This window comes from Oncorhynchus mykiss, chromosome 18, assembly GCF_057628025.1.
Source record: "Oncorhynchus mykiss isolate SJ-2025 chromosome 18, ASM5762802v1, whole genome shotgun sequence".
Taxonomy (NCBI): Eukaryota; Metazoa; Chordata; class Actinopteri; order Salmoniformes; family Salmonidae; genus Oncorhynchus; species Oncorhynchus mykiss.
Genome location: NC_143039.1, coordinates 55,417,324 through 55,428,218, shown reverse-complemented (window position 1 = coordinate 55,428,218; position 10,895 = coordinate 55,417,324). Strand labels below are relative to the sequence as shown.

General features: G+C 41.5%; 1 long non-coding RNA gene across 3 annotated transcripts in view; it reads right to left on the bottom strand.

Moving 5' to 3' along the window:
- LOC149975600 (uncharacterized) overlaps positions 1 to 10,392 on the bottom strand; it is a 34,839-nt gene extending 24,447 nt beyond the window's left edge. The window contains exons 1-2 of one of the 3 annotated variants that reach the window (XR_016488206.1): positions 9,568 to 10,392; positions 8,695 to 8,776 (exon numbers count right to left, since the gene is read on the bottom strand). This is a non-coding gene — a long non-coding RNA (uncharacterized LOC149975600). Of the gene's footprint in view, positions 1 to 8,694; positions 9,548 to 9,567 lie in introns of those variants that run through there. The other 2 variants (XR_016488204.1, XR_016488205.1) reach the window with 2 other exon arrangements.
- Positions 10,393 to 10,895: the final 503 nt, after the last annotated feature.

Genomic DNA, 10,895 nt, shown 5'->3' with positions numbered 1-10,895 from the left:
CGCGGAGTCTGTAACGCTTCAGCCCTAGTCTTTCTCTGAACTTTGACCCTGGTGTGTTCTGCATGTCTGAGCCCTGGGAATTTGCAACATCAGGCAGTGGAGTGTAGAACAGACACCCCTGATAGAAATTGAACACAGGGAATTTGGCCTGTTATTATAATAGTTAACTGAGAAAAACACCGCAAGTGACAAATGAGTTCTTTATAAAAGTTCATTTGAGAGGAAAAGAGTCTGTCGTCGGGATGAAAATGTGAGGAGGAAACTCTCCCTCTCTGGAATAGAGCTGTCAGAGCTGTTGGTTCGTTTATCCCGTACAGAGAAGGCAGGAGAAAGAGAACATGGAGACAAGTAGGAACACCCTTGGAACTTTCCCCTGGAGGAACACACACACTCCTGCACTGAGACACTGACACACGGGTTGTCGTCGTCTCACTGCTTTTTTAACTAACTAACCATTTCTTCTGTGCTTGGTACACCAGACCTCATGACTCACCCACAGAGCTGGGTGTGTGTGTGTGCATTAGTATTGGTATTTTATTAGGATCTATTATAGGACTGTAATATAAAGGGTGGACTATATAGTGCTTTTGGAACTTTTGGGGTGTCATTTGGGACATAGCCAGAGTCCCCAGTAGTCTTGAACATCTCTACCTCAGCAGGAACAGCTTCTGCTCATCTCCTCCTGTCTTCTGTGGGCTGCGTGGGTGGGCTGCCCTCTATTACACACAGCCATGAGGGTAGGCACGTTTCTCTGTCTCCCACCACAGACTGTACAGCCTAATTTGACCCACTATCATATTTTCCTCACTGAGTCATCTGCTGTGGATGCCAAGCCCACTGTCCTCACTGTGTGTGTGTGGTGTGCATGTGTGCGTGTGTCTGTTTTTCTGTCTGGGTCAGGCTGATAGGATCGTAGAAATATTGGTATAGAACTTCTTCTGTCTGTGTGTGTATGTGTGTGTGTGTGTGTGTGTGTGTGTGTGTGTGTGTGTGTGTGTGTGTGTGTGTGTGTGTGTGTGTGTCTGATTGTCTGATTGTCTGTCTGGGTCAGGCTGATAGGATCTTAGGAATATTTGCTGGCTGTTTAGAGCCTCTTCAGTGTGTGTGTGAGGGTGTGTGCACATGTTTTTGAGCTGGGGTAGGGAAGAGGTCCATCAGAGGTGCCCCAGAGGATAAACACTGTCTCCACGGTAACAGGCCTCACATCACCACACCAACCCCCAACTGTCCTGCACTGGTGGTCGCTGCGGAAACCAGGATATACATAAATAAACAACACATTTCTAAATAAAGTGGCTGAATTTGGTCTGAAGAGGACCAAAAATAATCTTGTGATACACTGAGGGCCAAGGACAAAATTAGTTAGTAGTCTATTAGCCTGGAATCCAAACTAACTATCATTCTCTTTCAGTATTGTTTCAGAGAAATGTACAGTTTGGACTCCAGACTAGTAATGTATATATGGGATTTTTCTTTATCATGACATACTTGAGATATAATGTTTATTTCCTGAGATATATCTTTCCTGATGAGTCCTAGAAGAAACCAAAGCCTGGAGTAGTGAAGGGTATGGAGATTCCACCATCCACACACCTTGACAAGCAGCATGGTGAGCTAGAAAGAAGAAAAGTAAAATAGGGTGAAGGCGGAAAAGAGAAGGAATGGAGAAGTGATTACAATGTGAGGAGGGATATTGGCAAATTAGAAGGCAAGCCAAAGACAGCTGTGCTTTTATATCAAGATTGGTAACCAACATCATGTACATGAAATACAAACAGTGTCGTAAAAGAACTAAGTATAACAAAAATGTCCCAATCAAGAAGTTATCAAAACAAATAAATACCCTAATTCAAGATGCAGTGAATTAATGGGTGCAAGCAGATTGATAGTTATTTCAATCTTTATGGTGTAGAATGGAGGAAGTGGTGCTGGAGGTTCTCCTATAAACTCTGTTATTTACACTGCATGGCCTGGATCCCAAATGGCACCCTATTCTCTATTTAAGTGCACTACTTTTGACCATGGCCCATAGGGCATAGGTTGCCATTTGGGATGCAAACATGGTGATGCTCCATCATCATGGAAGCTGTTGGCAGGCAGATTACAGGAGCTGCAGAGCAGAACTTCTATTTGTAGACACTGGGGCATTCATAGTGGCTGCTGCCTTGTTGATGGTGTTTATTGGTTGCCTTGAGAGGCACTGCTAGGACTGGTCCCAGATCTGTTTGTGCTGTATCAGTAGCGGTGTGTGGGGAAGCCAAATCAGGGGAAAAAAGACATATTACAACCTACATGTGATGATAATTGTGTTGTTTGCACTATAACCTGTTAGTTCATATGCCTTGACACCGTGATACATAGGTCAAAGGCCGAGACAATAAGAAGACACCGTGTCAGAATAAATTCAACCACCTTTGTTTAATCACAAAACCAGAGAGCAACATCTGTCCGGTGAAGTCCACAAATCATATTGCACGTGTGGTCAAGCAAGTTAATGTTTCCAACATTTTCGGACTAGTCAACAAATATTGATTTATAACCACAGAAAGTTACCCCAAGTCACAGACAAAACAGGAGCTGCCTCCACTATTCCAGCACCATTTACACTTCAACATTTCAACATCATCAAATCACCTCTGCTTAGTCTAGTACAGTGACAACTAAAAGATATCAAAAATGTAGTCCTATGTATGTATATATGATGTGGCTGTCCATGTTACTGATTTGTGTGCATGCGTTTGTGTGTGCAAGTAGATCAAGCATGTTGACTTACCCTACTTGCCATCCTGCTCTTTCATGTTGCTTAAACAATCTATGAATCTGTCATACAATACACGCTTTCAGTCTGTCCTAGGCCACCTGGCTAAAATGCTTTCTCGCTAGCCTTAGCCTTAACTTCCTTTCATGGGCAACACCATTATAATCATTGGCCAGAATGGAGAATTAAGTAAAACTACAAGTCCAAATCCCTATCTCCATTCATTGTTAATTTAGGAAATCGCTAGCTAGTGTCACGTCTTTGGCTATACTGGTTTAAGTGATATGACATGCTATTCTATAAAATAATTTCTCTGTAATTAATATTACCCGACTAAGCTAATCATGTGTCCACGAAAGGATGTTCATAGAGCTGTCATCTTCCGAATAAACTCCTAGAGACCTGGTAATCTTTTACCTCAATAGCAGTCAATATTTAATCGTCACCTTATTCAGTCTCATCTGAAAGTTGTAAATTCTTCTTGGCTAACAAGTTGAATTAGCAATACAAAATTTGGTTTAATTATTTATTTACTAAATACCTAAATAATCACACAGAATTACATCTACACAGAATGGATCATACATTGATTACAAATGATGTCATCAAGGAAAATGTCCCTAGCGGACGGAACAGATGTGACGGCTGGTTACACAAAGAAAGGGGGTTGGCTTTTGAATAAAAGAGCGGGAAGACTGAGGAACAAAAATATTTTGCGTCATAGGCAGCTATGCTATCGTAAATACAGTATCTTATGCATTCTAAATTACCACCCATTTGAAAAAGGAAAATGAAATAAATATTTACTCTGAGCTGCGCTTCTGTACATTGGTCGTAGATAGAAGGCTGGGTTGTCCAGCATGGATCTCTTGTCCTCTGAAGAATGTCTAGTGGTGAACTGGAGCATGGTAGAATGTATACTCTGTCCATCCTCTCCTAGCCATCGTTTACAGCTGCTGTTGCTAACGCAATGGCTAGGAGATATCACTTCTTTAGTGAATAAGAGTTCAAAGTTCATACCAAGTTGCCATACTTCAAGCTCATGCTATATATTCTGGCTGGTATAGTCGAAATTCATCCTTTCAGCGGGTTGATCGTCATCTTCACATTGAAATTCGATGCTAATTTCGTTAGGTTCTTGTCGTTCAACCAGAGCTCACGCCGATGTTGGCTTAGTTTTGTATTAGATCTTTGTCCTTTCAACGTGGGGACCGCAAGTCCTCACATCCTTGGAACAGAAAGTTGGATTTTCGTCAACGGGCTTATATCGGGGTGAAGAGAAGGCCGTGTTTCATAGTTTACAACCAATGTCTGTTCACTTGGGCGGGGCCTCTGAGTGAGCAGAGTTTCTCTATACCAAACCGTGCCCTCATTTAAGAAGCTAAAATTACATTTAATCTTTTCACAAATATTTTCATATTTAAACATTTAAATAACACAACAATTCCATGAGAATCTGATTCAAACTGAACCAAGATTCAGTTTATGGCATCCTGTCATTAGTAGTAATGTCTCAGACAACAACTGATCTGATCATATTCATTAAGTACCAACGCATATTTTCAATTGGTTGGATTATCGAAATATGGTTCCGTTTCCAACCTTTTGATGTTACCAGACTCTCTATGTTTCAAAGGCTTTACAAGAGTCAACTCTATAAAGTAGAGAGAGCGAAAAGGGGAAAGGTATTTATGGGGGTCATAAACCTCCCCCAACAGACCAACGTCATGACACTCGCCACCGGAGGACAACGACACAACGAGATGCAACAATTCAACTTTTTTCTGTCAATGATGTTTGACTTTTGATGTGATGGGATTAATGTAAAACCAAATACAAACTTCCCTTGACACTATCATGGCAGGCCAAATGCTCGCTGGCTTCCATTGCATTCAATGCTATGGCTGGCAACAATGTCACTGTTCTTTTGACCAGACAGCATCACATAGATGGGTTACACATAAGTGAGATACATTCAGCTTCTTGCAAACTGAAGGAAATGTATGGAACACAGAGATGAAAGATACAAAATAATGTATGTTTTTTTCTTGGTCCATTTTTGGGGGAAGCATGTCTTCCCTTGGCATCCATGAATACACGTCACTGTGCTGTATAGCTAATACGCAAGCATAGGTGTTGGCAGACAGTACAAACAGATCTGGGACCAGGTTAGGTTGCCTCCATAAATTGGATGAAATCCTTACTTAGCCAACATATGGTTCGCTGTGACCACACTCTATGAAGGAGTCAAGTTTGTCACCACTCTAGTTAAACTCTCTTTCATTCAAATAGCCTATTGGGTCCAATGTGTGTGTAGTCATTAGACATTTCCCAGAGAGAACTTTTTCAACCTCTGACCTTCTTCACTATGTCCTTGGCTGAACATGCTGTACGACCGGTTTATCCATATTTTGCTCTTCGGGGGAGACGTTAGCTAACCTGCATATTATGACTGGCATCATAGATACTCCACAGAGCCCTTCTCTGTGTTCTCATGACCAATATGGGTGGAAATGGAACGTTCCCTGAATCTTATCCTGTTGAAACATTCCCAGACTGAAAAATAATGAACACAGTTTTTAGGAGAGACAACCAGACCATACGACAGGGTGGAGTCTGTAAACAAAGAACGAAGCACATTCGGGGTGTGTCAGACAACGTCCAAAATGGCACCCTATTCCCAACATAGTGCACTACCTTTGACCAGAGTACTATGGGCTCTGGTCAAAATAAGTGCATTATGTAGGGAATAGAGTTCCATTTTGGATTTATCCACAGACAATTTTAGAAATGTCCACCGTAAATGGAAATGTCTTGAAATGTACAAAAGGTATTTTTATATTGGCTGGTGAGAGGTGGAGGTGAAACACTCATACAGATACACAGGCACGTGACACACAAATAGCACTGTTACCGTGTGATGTCATCACAGCATCAAAAGGCTAAAACTAATGTTATTACAACAACCATTGAAGAACATCGGCTTGGGCCCAAACACCAGCTTGCTTTCATTTAGTTTTGAGATGGGATAGGCGAGGGGGGAAGGTGAGGCGGGTTAGAGGAGCAGTCCACAAGGAGAGGGGTCTCTGCCCCATCCAGCCTGCTTCCTGTCAGCCACAGTAAACACTGGCCTTCTGAAAGGTGGCACTGTTTGTCCCCCCTGAAACCCCGTCCTCATCAATATTAATGTCCACTGTAGTGAATGGCGCCACCGACTGTTAACAGGCTTCTCCCTCTCAACAGGGCAAGATACTCCACCACCCCTGGCAGAGCGCGTGCAGGCACACACACACACACACACACACACACACACACACAGGAAAGGAAATCAGACTGATCTTTGGGAACTCTTCTGCCCTGATACTGTGGATCTGCCTGGGCATGTGGAGTTCCTTACTCTAGGCCTGCTGTGCATATGGATCGGTTTAGACTTATGGAGCCAGACGGCTGGCTGGCTGGCAAACAGAATGTCTTATAGCTCAAGGGAGCGCTTAGGGTGGCTTGGCTTCCATTTATGCTTTATCACTACAGGTAAATTATAAAAGGAGCAGATGTTTAATCACCTTCTACATGAGGTGTGAATGTACAGTTGAAGTTGGAAGTTTACATACACTTAGGTTGGAGTAACTAAAAATCCCTTTTCAATCATTCCACAAATGTCTTGTTAACAAACTATAATTTTGGCAAGTCGGTTTGGACATCTAATTTGTGCATGACACATGTAATTTGTTTACAGACAGATTATTTCACTTAAATTTCACTGTATCACAATTTTAGTGGGTCAGAAGTTTACATACATTAAGTTGACTGTGCATTTAAACAGCTTGGAAAATTCCAGAAAATTATGTCATGGCATTAGAAGCTTCTGGTAGGCTAATTTACATAATTTGAGTCAATTGGAGGTGTACCTGTGGATGTATTTCAAGGCCTACCTTCAAACTCAGAATATCTTTGCTTGACATCATGGGAAAATCAAAAGAAATCAGCCAAGACCTACACAAGTCTGGTTCATCCTTGGGGGCAATATTCAAATGCCTGAAGGTACCACGTTCATCTGTAAAAACAATAGTACGCAAGTATAAACATCATGGGACTACGCAGCCGTCATATTGCTCAGAAAGGAGACACGTTCTGTCTCCTAGAGATGAATGTACTTTGGTTCGAAAAGGGCAAATCAACACCAGAACAACAACAAAGGACCTTGTGAAGATGCTGGAGGAAACAGGTACAAAAGTATCTATATCCACAGTACAACGAGTCCCGTATCGACAAAACCTGAAAGGCCGCTCAAGCAAGGAAGAAGCCACTGCTCCAAAACCACCATAAAAAAGCCAGACTACGGTTTGCAACTGCACATGGGGACAAAGATCGTACTTTTTGGAGAAATGTCCTCTGATCTGATGAAACAAAAATAGAACTGTTTGGCAATAATGACCATCGTTATGTTTAGAGGAAAAAGGGGGAGGCTTGCAATCCGAAGAACACCATCCCAACCGTGAAGCACGGGGGTGGCAGCATCATGTTGTGGGGGTGCTTTGCTGCAGGAGGGACTGGTGCACTTGACAAAATTGATTGCATCATGAGGCAGGAAAATTATGTGGATATATTGAAGCAACATCAGTCAGGAAGTTAAAGCTTGGTCGTAAATGGGTCTTCCAAATGGACAATGACCCCAAGCATACTTCCAAAGTTGTGGCAAAATGGCTTAAGGACAACAAAGTCAAGGTATTGGAATGGCCATCAAAAAGCCCTGACCTCAATCCTATAGAAAATTTGTGGGCAGAACTGAAAAAGCGTGTGGAGCAAGGAGTTCCAGAAACCTGACTCAGTTACAGCAGCTCTGTCAGGAGGAATGGGCCAAAATTCACCCAACTTATTGTGGGAAACTTGTGGAAGGCTACCTGAAACGTTTGACCAAAGTTAAACAATTTAAAGGCAACGCTACCAAATACTCATTGAGTGTATGTAAACTTCTGACCCACTGGGAATGTGATGAAAGAAATACGATCTGATAAAAATAATCTAATATTCTGACATTTCACATTCTTAAAAATAAAGTGGTTATCCTAACTGACCTAAAAACTGAATTTTTACTAGGATTAAATGTCAAGAATTGTCAAAAACTGAATTTAAATGTAGTTGGCTAAGGTGTCTGTAAACTTCCGACTTCAACTGTAGCACTTGAAAAATCTGCACCCGTAAAACTTTTACCTAAAGTATATCATAATTGATTGATTGCAAACTTTATCATTCCTCCTCCACCTGGTCATCCCCTGCTTGACAAATTAAACAGGCTGTGTTATGTAACATAATTATCTAAAAGCATAACATATAGGATATGACTTCTCCCTCCCCTGCCCTCCTTGCAGGCCCTTATTCCAGGAGGCCTATCTTATACATCTCCCTCCCCTCCCCTCCCCTGCCCTGCCCTATCGTACACAGTAGAAAAAATATCTATCCTATACCTCTGAATAAATCCTCCACAGTCATCTGCACATCTGCTGGAGGCGTGAACAAACTATCCCACATCTGGAAGCCACAATGTGAGAGCTGGATAGGCTGGCCCGGAGCTGGGCAGGGTTGGACGGTGAGGAGCATACTTCTTTGTTCCAAGAAGACCATAGGTCAGTAAGTCAACTAAATATATATGGAACATATTTGGGAGAACTAATGTTAAACATAACTTTCCACATTTTGGTATAAAAGGTTTTCACCCTCTCCTTTACATAGCTACAGGTGGTTGGAAATTAAAAATGTTGTCTTTTGGGTCATACAGTGCATTCGGAAAATATTCAGACCGCTTCCCTTTTTCCACATTTTGTAATGTTACAGCCATTCTTCTAATTAAAACACACAGCAATCTACCCCATAATTACAAAGTGAAAACAGGTTTTTAGAAATGTTTGCAAATGTATTAAAAATAAATTCAGAAATACCTTAACTTCTTGTGACTCTCAAAATTGATCCCAGGTGCATCCTGTTTCCATGAGATGTTTCTACAACTTGATTGGAGTCCACCTGTGGTAAATTCAATTGATTGGACATGATTTGGGAAGGCAAACAATTGACAGTGCACGTCAGAGCAAAAACCAAGTCATGAGGTCGAAGGAATTGTCCATACAGCTCAGAGACAGTTGAGGCACAGATCTGGGGAAGGGTACCAAAACATGTCTGCAGCATTGAAGATCCCCAAGAACAGAGTGGCCTCCATCATTCTTAAATGGAAGAAGTTTGGAACCACTAAGACTCTTCCTGGAGCTGGCCACCCGGCCAAACTGAGCAATCGAGGGAAAAGGGTCTTGGTCAGGGAGGTGACCCAAGAACCCAATGGTCACTCTGACAGAACCCTAGAGTTCCTCTGTGGAGATGAGAGAACCTTCCAGAAGGACAGCCAATCACTCCACCGATCAGGCCTTTGTTAGAGTGGCCAGACAGAAGCCACTCCTCAGTAAAAGTCACATGACAGCCCTCTTGGAGTGCCTAAAGACTCTCAGACCATGAGAAACACGATTCTCTGGTGTGATGAAACAAAGTTTGAACTCTTTGGCCTGAGTGTGAGACATGGTGAGGTTGAACCTTGTTACAGAGAAGAGACCAGACAAGGAATCAGCGGTTAAGGATAAACATAATACTTTACTGAGAAACGGTAACGGAAGGATCACAGTAACACTGGGAAAACAACAAACATTAAGTCTCGAAAACTCACTCAGGAGACAAATGCACAAGGCACATAATTCAAGCTTCAGCAAAGGACAACAGAAAACACACCACTTTTAACAGGGAAATCATAATGAGTAAATAGAACACACCTGAATGTCGTTAATGTCTCTAGGACGGTCTCTGCCACCATCTGGTGACAGTTGAAACCCTGACAGAATGGCAAGTCTCATGTCTGGAAACCTGGCACCATCCCTATGGTGAAGGCAGCATCATGCTGTGGGGATGTTTTTCAGCGGGAGGGACTGGGAGACTCATCAGGATCGAGGCAAAGATGAACAGAGCAAATTACAGAGAGATCCTTAATGAAAACCTGCTCCAGAGCACTCAGGACCTCAGACTGGGGTGAAGTTTCACAATGACCCACAGCCTAGACAAGCAGGAGTGGCTTCGGGACTCTCTCATATCATACTTACCCGTTTGGAAACATTACCAAACTTTACCTAAATGGCCTGGATTTAATCCTGGATTACTTGACTAAATCATTTTGGGAAAAACAAATCGGTTTCCAATGTCATGACACAAGTGTATTATTATTGCATTCATACCCCCTACAACAGCCTACCTGTAAGGGAGAGTGGTGTATGTTGAGTAATGTTTTACATTCAGCAACACTATGGGAAATACAGTATTATTTCTAACAAAGATATCTACATATACTTCAGGATGTTGTATATCCCTTGAAATATTCAGAATTCATGTAAACATTACAGTTTTGAAAACATAACTTGTTCAAAAAAGTGGTCTCTTGGCACAACTTACCCCAAACGTCTGTACTGAATGAAATAGTAACAATACTTTTAAAACCATAGCTAGATTTCCATGCAATTGGTGACAGACTTTCATGCAAATATTCTAAAATCCACATAAAGAAAATATGCCTTTTCCTCGTTTTCCTTGTTAAAAAATCTAAAGTTCAATGTGTTTCCATCGCATTTTTTTAACTCTGATAGATTTGTCACAATAACTGTGGCTTTAAAGAGCAAATGGGGAGGTTGAAGCTCATTTACTGCATTTCTATACAATTAAAATGTTTTAATTTGGGCAAGGCGTCCCGCTAGCAGGACAACTTCTGGTGAAACTGGAGGGCACGCAATTCAAATAAATAATCATAAAAATTATGGATATTAAACATTTAGGTACATACAACAGTCTTATATCAGTTGAAAGCTTAAATTATTGTTAATCTAGTTGCACTGTCCGATTTACAGTTGCCATTACAGAGAAAGAATGCTATGCAATTGTTTCAGGTCGGCGCCCCACATCAAAATATTTTCCCACCGGCACAGGTTTCATAAATTCACAAATAGTGATTAAATATTCACTTACTTTTTGAAAATCTTCCTCTGATTTGTCATCCAAAGGGTCCCAGCTATAACATGTAGTGTAATTTTGTTAGATAAAATCCTTCTTTATATCC